General features: G+C 44.6%; 1 long non-coding RNA gene across 1 annotated transcript; it reads right to left on the minus strand.

The window, feature by feature from the left end:
• Nucleotides 1-8,038: 8,038 nt before the first annotated feature.
• LOC139830474 (uncharacterized) lies at nt 8,039-8,657 on the minus strand. The gene is made up of 3 exons (XR_011742479.1): nt 8,458-8,657; nt 8,250-8,330; nt 8,039-8,152 (listed from the first exon to the last, which is right to left on the minus strand). It is a non-coding gene; the product is annotated as an uncharacterized lncRNA (long non-coding RNA).
• Between the last annotated feature and the right edge of the window lie 5,728 nt (nt 8,658-14,385).

Below are 14,385 nucleotides of genomic sequence, written 5' to 3' on the forward strand. Positions count from 1 at the left end.
ACACATCAACACCGGCTGGGCGTCGTCCAGCTCGTCGCACAGCTCGTCGCACGGGGCCTTGCCCTCACCGGATCGCGCGCTCCTGACGATCCGCCACTCGATGCCTCCCTTCGGCTTGCAGCGCTGCTGCGGCTGACGCCCGAACCGGCTGGCTCCATGGCTCCCGATGCACATCAACTATGGGTGGACGCGTTGTGGCTTCTGTGTGTGGTTTGACAATGAAGGTGCTGCCCTCGAATATAAATGCTTCTGGACGACGCGATGAAAAACAAAGGGCCGAATCAGGCAACGGCTTGCCTATTGAACCTGAAATCGGCCCGGGTGTACGTTGTGGCCATCTGGGCCGTTCGGGCTGCAAATTGATAAAAGGTAGCTCTATGTGCCTATGATACAGCTACATCTGCGACGTTGTACGGGGATTGCTGACATGAGGCTGTGGTAGCTAGGCCACGGGTCGGTAAGATAGTGTGTGTGTACCTAAACCCCGCCGTGTGTATCTACCACCATGGACAACAAATTATTTTCGTTCTTCCTAGATAGAGCATCAGCAACAATATTATCTTTTCCCTTCTTATGCTTAATAATGTATGGAAAAGACTCAATGAACTCAACCCACTTAGCAAGACGCCTATGCAAGTTAGATTGAGCTTTCAGATATTTTAAAGCTTCATGATCAGAATGTATGATAAATTCTTTTGGCCACAAATAATGTTGCCAAACCTCAAGAACTCTAATTAAAGCATACAATTCTTTATCATATATATGATAGTTCAACTTAGCACCAGAAATTTTCTCAGAAAATATGCAATTGGGCGACCCTCTTGCATCAACACACCACCAATTCCAATACCACTAGCATCATATTCAATCTCAAATTGCTTATTGAAATCAGGAAGTGCAAGCAACGGTGCAGAAGTAAACAGTCTTTTCAGTTCATCAAAAGCATGATCTTAGGCTGCGCCCCACTCAAAGACAACACCCTTTTTAGTCAATTCATTCAAAGGTGCATCAATAGTACTAAAATTGGGCACAAATCTTCTATAAAACCCAGCAAGACCATGAAAACTTCTTACTTGACTCACATTCATGGGAGTAGGACAATTTTGAATAGCTTCAATTTTAGACACATCTACTTCTACTCCATGCTTAGAGACAACATAACCCAGAACTATGACTTTATCTTTGCAAAATGTGCACTTCTGAAGACTACCATAGAGTTTATTATCACACAACACTTGCAAAACATGTCTAATATGTATAGTATGATCAGATTCATTGCGGCTGTAGATTAATATGTCATCAAATTACACAACCACAAACTTGCCAATAAAATCACGCAAAACATGGTTCATTAGTCTCATGAAAGTGCTAGGTGCATTAGTTAAACCAAAAGGCATTACTAACCACTCATATAATCAAATTTTGTTTTAAAGGTGGTTTTCCATTCATCCCCCTCTTTCATCCTAATTTGATGATAACCACTACGCAAATCAATTTTAGAGAAAATAGCAGCACCACTCAATTCATCTAGCATATCCTCTAAACGGGGAATAGGATGACGATACCGAATAGTAATGCTGTGTATTGCTCTATAGTCTACACACATGCGACATGTACCATCTTTCTTAGGAACTAGAATAACAGGAACAACACAAGGACTAAGACTTATGCGGATATAACCTTTGTCGAGTAGCGCTTGTACTTGCCTCTGTATCTCCTTCGTCTCTTCGGGGTTCATCTTATATGGTGCCCTATTGGGCAGCGAGGCACCGGGAATCAAGTCTATTTGATGCTCAATACCACACAATGGTGGTAGTCCTGCGGGCACCTCCTCCGAAAATACGTCACTGAATTCCTGCAAAACACTAGAAACACCAAGAGAAATAGGGGTCATGTCATTAGAAACCAAAACCTCACCCTTGTACATGAGCACAAGAGGCATGGCTGTAGGATCCTCACTAAATTCTCTCATGTCCTCTTTGGTGGCTAATAAGACTAAGGAATTCACTCTCTCACTTTTCGTTATATCACTCACGGTATTACAATTCTATCGCCTATCTAGAGGTGCATCCTCTAAGTTTACTTCAATTTTCTGACGAGATTCATTGACAATTTGCTGTGGTGACATAGGCTGCAAGTTGATTTTCTTGCCCTTGAACTCCAAGTGATATGTATTGGCGCGGCCATTGTGTTGCACAGAACGGTCATAGAGCCAAGGCCTTCCCAATAGTATGTGACACACCATCATATGAACCACATCAAAATCAATGGAATCCCTATACGGTCCAATCTCAAACTCAACACGCACCATGTGGTTTACCTTCATCTCACCATTATCGCTCAACCACTGAATATAGTATGGATGCGGGTGCGGTGGATACTTCAACTTCCGCTTGGTACACAACTCATTGCTTGCTAAATTGCGACAACTCCCGCAATCAATAATGACCTTGCAAGTTTTGTCAGGACCAACTAAAGACTTTGTTTGGAACAAATTGCAGCGCTGAGTAGATGCACTAGGCAACACATTAAGAGCACGCTGAGACACAACAATAGTGCGAGCTTCAGACGGATAAGCATCTACACCATCACTGTCATAGTCATCATCTTCTGGAGCATATGGATCAACATCATCTCCAGTCTCATACTCATTGTCCTCATTGATAATCATAACTTTATGGTTAGGACAATCTCTCTTGAAGTGACCCTTGCCACCACATGTATGGCAATTCATATCGCGGTTGCGTGCAGTAGAGATGCTAGAACCACTCGTACTCGCAGCAGGTTTGGGCTTCTTTGTGTGAGACACATTGGAGACCGGCTTCCTAGACGTAGTAGAATAAGGTGCGGAGCGCGAAGAGGGCGTCGGCGCCGTAGATGGGGGCGCCCTAGGCGTGTAGCGCCTAGCTCCCGTAGCACGACCTTTAATTTGTGCTTCTTCAGACAACTGTGCTTCAACTTCTCTTGCATGATGTAGCAACTCATTCATAGTAGTGTAACTGTGATGACGAACAATGCCTTTGATATCATACTCCAAACCATGTAGGAAACGCTACATTGTCATCTGAATTGATTCACGGACACGGCCACGCTGCATAAGCATCTCCATCTCCATGAAATATTCATCAACAGTCTTCACACCTTGTCTCAATAGGGTCAACTTATCATATATAGTTTGCAAACAATTAGTGGGCACGAAACGAACTTGCATTGCCGCCTTCATAGCACGCCATGTGATAATAGGCAGCTCACCATCTTCTTCTCGAGCACGAACAAGTCCATCCCACCAACGCAATGCATAGCCATCAAATTCGGAAGAAGCAAGCTTGATCTTCCTATCTTTAGTATAATTATGTAAGTGCCATAACTTCTCAATCTTCAGCTCCCAAGTGAGGTATTCTTCAACATCAGCACCTCCTTCAAATTTGGATATCGAGAACTTTGACTTACCCAATCCATCTTCTTCATCAAACCCACGACCATGACGTCCGGGTTCAACAAAGCCATGACCACAGTTACCACGTCCAGCACCACGACCAATTCCTGGTGCTTCATCCTGAAGATCAGGGTCTTCTTCCTCTTGTTGTTATTGTTGTGTAAGATTGTCAACAGCTAGTTGCAAAACTTGAAGACTGCGCTGGATATCCGTCATTTGATCTTTCATTGTAGTGACGGTCTCACTAGTAGCATCCAGCTTCTGGGAAATCTCCTGAACAGTCCCCTTAAGTTCATCATCCTGAGTGCGGAATTCACGTCGCATCTCATTACGAAGAGCTTCATACTCCCTCCATGTCATCACATCAGCAGAATTCTTGTTTTTCTGGTTAACAATTTTCTCATCACTAGAAGACATGGTTAGTAGGTTAGTACACGAAAACAAATAGATATGGTGGTACTCTCACAACTCACTCAAAACTGATAAGAAAAGGAAATCTTACCGCTCCAAAGTGAATTAGTATTGATTACCACTTGTAGTGACACTAGTGCACGGATGTAGCGAAGCGAACATCAAGGGTATAAGAACAAATCACACGGCAAAGCAGGATATATGTGGGGCTGTAGACAGGCTACCTATTTGCACCAATAGCAAGCTCTAGCGCTGACCGTAGACAACCAATGATACTCACACAAGGTGATAAATGTGGCAATGCAATTATATGGATGAAAGGTTGCAATGCACTCGAGAGACACTAGCAAAGCTCAACGAAACAGGCACAAGATTGCTCAACTATAGGTGCAGAAAAGTAAACTAGGCCTTCACTTAAATCTTACTAGCACTTCACTTTTTATTTTTGGATTTTCTTTTTGTAACACACGCAGCTATGTAGCTCTTTTTGCTTCTTTTCTATATTTTTTTATGACTCAACTCCTTGATAACACGGCCAACAGAAAACCCTAACGAGCAGCCTGTGGAGCGGTAAACCTAGTCTCTTCTGGGGAAGTTCCTAGTCACTTATATCAAAAGGCTGTGTCTATGGTTGGAACAAGCACACTGTACGCTATGTGGAATCGGAGAAACAAAACTGAAAACTAGATGATAGCGGAAACACAAACCCTAACAATACTAGATGGAAGAAAAAGATACGCAAAAACAACTACGAAAAGCAACTAAAACTCAAAATTAGTGCAATCTAAGGCTATGGCAAACCCTAACCCTAACTTTTTATGGCTTTTTCTGGATAGGAAAACACTCACAACTCAACTATGGGGTGGATTGTGGATGGCTTACCGAGGAAACACTGAAATCTGATACCAAGATGATAAGGGGTTGTCCGATCTTCTCAGTAAGCACGGTGGTGAGGATGATCACGGGAAGAACACAGCGGAGATAACTTGATGATGAAGTGGAAGATAACTTGTATGACGCAACGAGATCTCTCGATTGATCCCTGTCGCCAATGCAACAGCTCTCAAACCTGCAAGATATTCGCAACTCCACACACTTGCGCATGTAGCCGCCGACCACGAAGCGGTAAGTTGCAACCGTCTAATTCCCAATGGAACATCAGATCACACAAGACTTTTTCAGGATCTACACCAAACCAATGCAATATGGTGTAGGGATTCAATAGAGTTGCAAAGCAATCAACTATGAACTAGGGTTTATCTTAAACGTGGTCTAAACCTAATTTGCGGGCGTCCTGGGCACTTATATAGGGGTTCAGGACGACCAAGAGTTGAAAATACACATAGAAAACCGACCCAGATCGGATCTCCTCGAGACAGACTCGGATTCGGCCGGTCATACGGCCGGTCGACCGGGCCTGGGACCGGGGCAGGCCGGTCGAAACCGGACCTGGCACCGGGTGGTGACCGGCCTAGGAGTCCGGGCATACTGGGTAGTGCCCGATTGGCACAAGCTGGGGATCCGGTCGGCGCCGGGCTGGGCCGTTCGGGCGCCCGGTTGGACCGGGCCTGGGACCGGGCACGCCGGCTGGTCTGACCGGGCCTGGCGCCTGCCTGGACTTCTTCTTCTCCCCTCGCGCATGCATCCCTCTCCTCCCTTGCGCTTACATGGGATGTCTTCATGTCTAGCTTCATGGCCAGCTCCATGTGCTTCACGTCCAGCTTCTTGTCCAGCTACTCCTCTCCTCCTCGTGCGATGCTTGCTCCCTCTTCATACCTGATCATACATAAGTAATAGGACTTAGGCAGTATAAAGTTCTCATCGATAAAAGTATCACTTAGGAACAAGTTCACCTGTTGTTTGAGTAGCTTCGCACGAGCTCGTGTCATTTGTCCAATCCTGACTTCATTGGACTTGAGCTTCACAGCAACATCATCGTCATCTTGCAATGACGGAGGTAGTAGTGTAGTAGGGATGTCCTCATCATAATGGGAGGGAACACATCTGAGAGGCAGAGAGTTTGGAGCTTCAGATCCAGCGTCGGCGTTCACAAGGACCCAGGGCCATGGCCAACACATGTTGACTCTGCTTGTCTGCGTGGCCACGAGAGACGTCTTGCACCCACAAGCATCGCTCGCCATCGATCCGGTGTCGCCTCTCCATCCGAGGTTGTCGCCTCGTTTTTCGAAGCCCTCTACCCGCCGAAGTCCTCGTTGCCACCATCCCGACGAAGCCGACGGGCTTTCCGGGGGGGGGGGGGTCTCTGGTGGCGGCGAGGTGAGGAAGGTAGGCGGAGAGGGTCGGCGGCGGGCTAGGGTTGGGGGCTTCAGGTGCCGCCCTAGGAGAGCCAAATGGGAGCAAGTTTTTTCGGCGCCAAATCATATGCGTGCACCAACATAATTTTATAGGATGGGGATGTTTCTTACATATTTCGGAGATAAACAACCATGATCTGTTATAACTTTTCAAATGCTGCTATTGTTAGACACTAGATCAATAGTAAACAACGTTTTTTCTTTTAAGCTTTGTACATACCTATATAAATAGTTTACATATTTATAATAACTATAGATAGTGTGGAATCTCCCTAATATTCTACTTAAACATCACTACAAGAAAAGTTCTGATAGACAACGTCTCAAAATCGTCCGCTAAGGGGTATTTTTCGTCGCCTATGGGCCTAACCCGACGATATGGGTTCTGTTGTGGAAACTGCGTCAGGCAAAGTCTTACGACGATTTTTTCGGTCCGTCGCGCTTGGGCGCCCTTCCGCCACGAAAAATCGGACCGTTGCGTAAGTGTTTCCGGGAGCCCGTTGACTGCTGACGTCATGCAAACTGCCACGTGGCAGACGCCGTTAACTGGCAGTTAACGGCGTTAAGCGGCTGAAACCCCGTGGTAGATGGTAGGCCCACACGTGGCCTGCCACGTCTTAAGCGGGCCGGCCCATTAAGTTTGCGGGCCGGGCCAGCTGACTTAGTTTGACCGGTCAACTATATAGCTGGGCTGGTCCATTAGTTACGTGGACCGGGCCTAACCTGTAAGGTTGATTGGTCAAAACTTTAATGGGCCGGCCCACTAAGCATGTGGGCCGGGCCGAATGCACTCGTTTGACCGGTCAACAGGCAAAAGGGCCGGCCCACAAGACACGTGGGACCCACTTTCCTGTTATCGGGCCAGCCCATTTACCTAGTGGGGTCCACCTTAAAACAACTGGGCCGGCCCAAGAAGTTATTGGGCCGGCCCAATTAGCATATGGGTCCCACTTTCCTGCTATCGGGCCGGCCTATTTAGTACGTGGGGTCCACAATAGATCAAATGGGCTGGCCCAACAAGAAAGTGGGCCAGGCCAAAAACACAGGTGGGTCCCACTTTCCTGTTAAAGGGCCGGCCCATTTAGTAGGTGGGGTCCACCATATAGCAAGTGGGCCGGCCCAGCAAGATAGTGGGCCGGGCCAAAAACACAGGTGGGTCCCAATTTCCAGTTAAAGGGCCGGCCCATTTAGTATGTGGTTTCAACCATATATCAAATGGGCAGGCCAAACAATATAGTGGGCCGGGCCAAAAACACAGGTGGGTCCCACTTTCCTGTTAAAGGGCCGGTCCATTTAGTATGTGGGGTCCACCATATAGCAAGTGGGCCGGCCCAGCAAGATAGTGGGCCCGGCCAAAAACACAGGTGGGTCCCACTTTCCTGTTGAAGGGCCGGCCCATTTAGTATGTGGGGTCCACAATATAGCAAGTGGGCTGGTCCAACAAGATAGTGGGCCGGCCCAATAAGCTGGTGGGGCCCACTTCCCTGTTAACGGGCCGGCCCAATAAGTAGGTGGGCCGACCCAAAATGAAAGTGGGTCCCACACTACTGTAAGTGGGCCGGCCCAATCAGTTGTAGGGCCCTGGTTGTTTGACTAGTCAACTTGCATTAAATTTCATGAGCCTAAAATCTGGTATCAATGATACACACAATTACATACACAAATAAAATAACTAGGAAAATTACAAGGCAATTAATGTGCCCAAATAAAAAAATCACATAGAATCATTGAGGACTTCTATTAGCATCATCAATAACACGTTGACATTTGGCAATCGCCTTGATTGAATCTTGTGTACTCTTGGTCAACATATCAGCTACAGATCTTAAAGCAGCAATACCATGTCTTTTATAAAGTATGACCTTGAGATATTCTTGTTTGATGAAAGGAATGGTCTAGGTTGACGGCTATGAGAGGATGCATCAGAAGAAAGATCAGAACTTTTTGTGGGCCTCTCTTCTGATGAAGATTGCTTCATCACAACTGCATTCTGATAATAATGCAAAAAGAGTTAAACGATGAACTATGCAAACATGTATTAAGCATTGTCGATATGAGATAGTCACAAGTACTAAGCACAGACTTACATTATATCGTTGCATAGGCTCACCCCGGAACCTTTTTTGCGCTCTATCTTCTACTAAGGACTTCTTCATTACACCTGCATTCTAGTAATATTGCAACATAGTTACAACAGTGAACTATTCAAACATTTATTATGCAATGTAGATATAAGATAATAACAAGTTGCATAAATAAGACAATGTATGGAACTTGTACTAAGCACAGACTTACATCATAATGTTGCACAGGGTCGCTTTGGCGACTATCTTCTAATGATGACTGCTTCATTAAAACTGCATTCTGGTAATATTGCAAACATAGTTACAACAATTAACTATTCAAACATGTATTACGCAATGTAGAGATCAGATAACAGCATGTAGCAGAAATAAGCACAAGATAAGATAAGATGCATGTACTAAGCACATACTGGCTCGCTGCAGGTCATTCTCTTGCGTGCACTAGTCGTGGTCGACATGCCTATCATTTTAGGTTCAGCCATCAAGTGAAATGCTAATCCTCCTGCTCCATTGTCCTTAATCTGTGTTTAGATATCACATTTAAGACCAAGTCAGCTGGTTTCAAATAACAAAAAACTTGAGCTGCCAAATGAATAAGCCAATATTTACACGATATCGATTAAAACCAACTATATGTTGCTTTTCATGAGATACGAATTTCAGACATTCAGATTTAGAGTAGGGTAATGCCAAGGTTTTCCACATAAAGTAAGCGGCATTAAGAATGACCAAATGTCAGGTTCAAATCACCTTCGCAGTTGCTCCAAGACAAGCATATCAAATAGGCAGAAACATAGTAAAGCATGAATGGCATTGCTATGGCAGGGTTCCAAGTGTTAATCTCTTGCATAAGGAACAATGCATATAGGTTATAGATAATGACGGAAGTAAACTGCCAAAATTACCAACCAAGAACTCAGATTCCAACCTTCCCTAGCGTCCCCGCTGTTAATGTTGGATATTCTAATAAGTGGTTCGCATGATCAATCCCTAGGAAAAATAACATTGACAGGTTAGTCTACGATAATACAAAGACCAGACATGCACGCAGCAATAACTATACAAGCTGTGCGACAGGAGCATTCATGGAAAAAAAATAGCTATAAGCTAAAGACGAGGTATAAGAGCAAGCAGATTGGAAATGCACATAGCATGATTATAAAAGCAGTGTGAGAATAGCAAGCACGAGAAAACAGCTAGCGGCTAGCGGTGAGCTAATGACGTGGTATAAGAACAACCAGATTGGAAATGCCCATAGCATAACTATAAAAGGAATAGCATGCAGTACAAAAACAGTTGGCAGCAAATGAATGGGTATAAGGCTATAAGTATGTGGATGCACACAGGTGTCAGTAGAATGAACAGGATGGTAGCGACCGGATAATGCTTTTGTAGTGTACAATATTTAAACGAACTTCATGCGAAGTAACAAATAAAGAAAGTTAATGGCATATGAGATCTGCAAATAACTACACAAAACATGGCTAAAGAAACACCGCGATCTAACGGGCCAGCGTACTAACCAAGCTGCAGCGGGGTGGACGGGGGCGGCAACTTGCATTCCAGCGGCGTCGAACGCGGGAGACGATGAGTCGACCCTGTTTCAGTAGAAGCAGGCGTTAGTGAAGCAGATCTGGTTGGCTGGCAAGGGATTCGGTGAAGTTGATACAGCCGGTGCGCCGAGCTAGTCGGTGGAATAGATCGGCTTCTGTGGAGGGGGGGCCGCGGTGAAGTAGACCCGGTTCCGTTGGAGAGGATCCGGTGCATCGACAGGAAAAGGCGTTGATTATTGCTATGTTGTGGATGAGGTCGGCGGTGAAGCAGATCCGTCGGTGGCGAGGTCGGCGTTGAAGCAGATCCGTCCGTGGCGAGGTCAGCGGTGAAGCAGATCCGTCGGTGGCGAGGGCGGCGGGGGAGCGAATCAGGTGGGTGGACAACCAACACGATAAGGCTACGCTGTGGAGGAGTATGCCGGCGGCGAAGCAGATCTAGTACTGTAGAGAGTCAGAGCTTTGGCGTGTGAGAGTATTTTTGAGCTAATGGGGGCGAATGGTTGGTGGGTGGGTGTGGGCCTGTGGGGAGGGTTTGGGATCTAGGCAAGATATTTCATTGTTACCGAATGAGCCCTCCATGGTCGGTGGGTTGTAACTTCCGGACCAGGGTTAAAAGGGTAAAACTGGTCACGGGATTTTCGAATGGATTCGGCGGGATGATTTGGCGCGGGGCCGAAATTTTCAGTTTCAAGCTACGAGCAGAACGACAAAAATAATGTTCTTCCCCAGGGAGCTCTCCTCTTCTCTTTCTCTCTCGAGTCTCTCTCACTCCCCCGGCTCCTCTCCCCTTCTCTCCGGCGGCCTCGCCGGCCGGAGACGAGGCCGACTTCTCTCTGTATATCGTACACCCTCCGAACTAAATTAATTGATTCAACTTTCCTTAGACGTGTATGTATCTAGAGTAAAAACATGTGTGGATACATCCATATTTAGATAAGCAAAGTTGAGTCAGCTAATTTGGATCCGAGGGAGTTAGTGTTGTTGTAAGCTTAGATCCAGTGTTTCCCATGAGCAGAATGGCGCAATGGAGTCGGGGATCTCGTCATCGGCTTCAGATCTGGCCTATGGTGAATCTGGCGGATCTTGCCGGCCAAACCCCGATCTGGTGCCATCAAGGTGATGGCGCTAACGGTGAGGCTTGCTTTGGTCAGTGCTTCAGATCTGGCCAACGGGGAAGTCAAGCTGCTAACGTTCACAAGCTCGGGGCATACGACGGCGTCATCCGTCTTGCCCGTGAACATCTTGGCCTTTCAGCGGCCCTTCTCAGAGCCAATATGCCGTTGCTGAGGCCATTCTTCTCCTTCGTCCTGGCGACTACCGGCGACACCGTCCCAAGTGGTGCGTCCCCGGCGACGTAGTTGCTGGAAAGGATGCGGAGCAGAGATCTGATGTGCGGTCCAGAAGGACTCGATTGATTTTCTTCTATATGTTTTGGGGTCCTTTTTGTAAAGTTGCAGGTCCTATTAGTTATTGTCTAGTTCTTTTGGACCTCTATGTAATTTTTTGGACTAGTTTCCATTTGCAACGATAAACTTGAATTTTGACAAGTTCATGGGAAAAAAAAATTCTTTGCACATATGGCCTATCATGTATGAACATTCTTAAGATTTAAACTACTATATGTAATGGCCAGCACTTGCGCAAGGGGATCGTCTAGTGCGCACTAGTTTCCATTAGCACCGATAAATTTGAATCTTGACAAGTTCTTGGAAGAAAAAATTGATTCACATATAGCCTATCATGTATGAACATTATTGGGATTCAAACTATACATAGATGGCCAACACGTGTGCAAGGGGGTCCTCTAATGTGCACTAGTTTCCATTTGCACTGATAAATTTGAATCTTTACAAGTTCTCAGAAAAAAATTGCTTCACACATATGCCCTATCATGTATGAACATTATTGGGATTCATAATATATATAGATGGCCAACACTTGTGCAAGGGGGTCCTCTAATTCTTGGGGATTTCAATCTCTCTCTCTCTCTCTCGATCTATCGTTGGTGGCCAGAACAACACACATATGCATGCACTTTATGCGCAAAGGCGCGGGTGCCTCTAGTAATTCATGTGTGTGCGTATAGTTGAACATATTCTTGGGGATTTCAATCTCTATCTCTCGATCTATATATCGTTGGTGGCCAAGAAACACACTTATATATATACGCATGCACTTTATGCGCAAAGGCGCGGGTGCCTCTAATAATGTGTGTGTGCACTCGATCGATGATCCCTAAACCTTAAACCCTAAAATCCTAATCCCTAATTATACCCTAAACAAACACCCTAAACACCCTAATCACTAAACCCTAAACCCTAGACCCTAAACCCTAAACACTACACCCTAAACCCTAAACCCTAACCCTAGACCCTAAACACTAAACCCCAAACCCCAAACCCTAAACCCTAGACACTAAACCCTAATTAACCCTAACCCTAACCCTAAAACCCTAGCTAGATAACCCTAAACCCTAATTAAACCCTACATATATATAGGCCAACGACACTTCATTGCGCATCAAGCAGGCGACCAACTAATTAGCGCTGATAAATTAATTAACTTTAATTTTGACAAGTTCTCTCGAATGAAAACACATTTGATTAAGTTGCCTCGTAATATATATACAATTAGTCTGCATGCGCGCATGTCATACCTTGCACATATCATTCGTGCATATATTTCAATATATATCTGAATATATTCTTGGGGATATATATATTTCAATCTCTCTCTCGATCTATATATCGTTGGTGGCCAAAAAACACACTTATATATGCATGCACTTTATGCGCAAAGGCGCGGGTGCCACTAATATGTGTGCACTCGATCGATGATCCCTAAACCTTAAACCCTAAAACCCTAATCCCTAATCCCTAATCCCTAATTATACCCTAAACGTACACCCTAAACACTAGACCCTAAACCCTAAACACTACACCCTAAACCCTAAACCCTAAACACTAAACACTAAACCCTAAACCCTAACCCTAGACCCTAAACCCTAAACCCTAAACCCCAAACCCCAAACCCTAAACCCTAAACCCTAGACCCTAAACCCTAAACCCTAATTAACCCTAACCCTAAAACCCTAGCTAGATAACCCTAAACCCAAAACCCTAATTAAACCCAACATATATATATAGGACAACGACACTTCATTGCGCATCAAGCAGGCGACCAACTAATTAGCGCTGATAAATTAATTAACTTGAATTTTGACAAGTTCTCTCGAATGAAAACACATTTGATTAAATTGCCTCATAATATATATACAATTAGTGTGCATGCGCGCATGTCATACCTTGCACATATCATTCGTGCATATATTTCAATATATATCTGAACATATTCTTGGGGATATATATACATTTCAATCTCTCTCTCGATCTATATATCGTTGGTGGCCAAAAAACACACTTATATACGCAAAGGCGCGGGTGCCTCTAATAATGTGTGTGTGCACTCGATCGATCGTTGATCCCTAAACCTTCAACCCTAAATCCCTAATCCCTAATCCCTAATTATACCCTAAACGTACACCCTAAACACCCTAAACACTAAACCCTAAACCCTAGACCCTAAACCCTAAACAATACACCCTAAACCCTAAACCACTACACCCTAAACCCTAAACCCTAATTAAACCCTACATATAAATATAGGCCAACGACACTTCATTGCGCATCAACCAGGCGACCAACTAATTAGCGCTGATAAATTAATTAACTTGAATTTTGACAAGTTCTCTCGAATGAAAATACATTTGATTAAGTTGCCTCATAATATATATACAATTAGTGTGCATGCGCGCATGTCATACCTTGCACATATCATTCGTGCATATATTTCAATATATATCTGAACATATTCTTGGGGATATATATATATACACATTTCAATCTCTCTCTCGATCTATATATCGTTGGTGGCCAAAAAGCACACTTATATACGCATGCACTTTATGCGCAAAGGCGCGGGTACCACTAATAATGTGTGTGTGCACTCGATCGATGATCCCTAAACCTTTAAACCCTAAAACCCTAGTCCCTAATCCCTAATTATACCCTAAACGTACACCCGAAACACCCTAAACACTAAACCCTAAACCCTAGACCCTACACCCTAAACACTACACCCTAAACCCTAAACACTAAACACCCTAAACCCTAAACCCTAAACCCTAAACCCTAAACTCTAAACCCTAAACCCTAAAACTAAACCCCAAACCCTAAACCCTAAACCCTAATTAACCCTAACCCTAAAACCCTAGCAAGATAACCCTAAACCCTAATTAAACCCAACATATATATAGGCCAACGACACTTCATTGCGCATCAAGCAGGCGACCAACTAATTAGCGCTGATAAATTAATTAACTTGAATTTTGAAAAGTTCTCTCGAATGAAAACACATTTGATTAAGTTGCCTCATAATATATATACAATTAGTGTGCATGCGCGCTTGTCATACCTTGAACATATCATTCGTGCATATATTTCAATATATATCTGAACATATTCTTGGGGATATATATACATTTCAATCTCTCTCTCGATCTATATATCGTTGGTGGCCAAAAAACA

The sequence above is a fragment of the Lolium perenne genome, chromosome 1 (assembly GCF_019359855.2).
Source record: "Lolium perenne isolate Kyuss_39 chromosome 1, Kyuss_2.0, whole genome shotgun sequence".
NCBI lineage: Eukaryota > Viridiplantae > Streptophyta > Magnoliopsida > Poales > Poaceae > Lolium > Lolium perenne.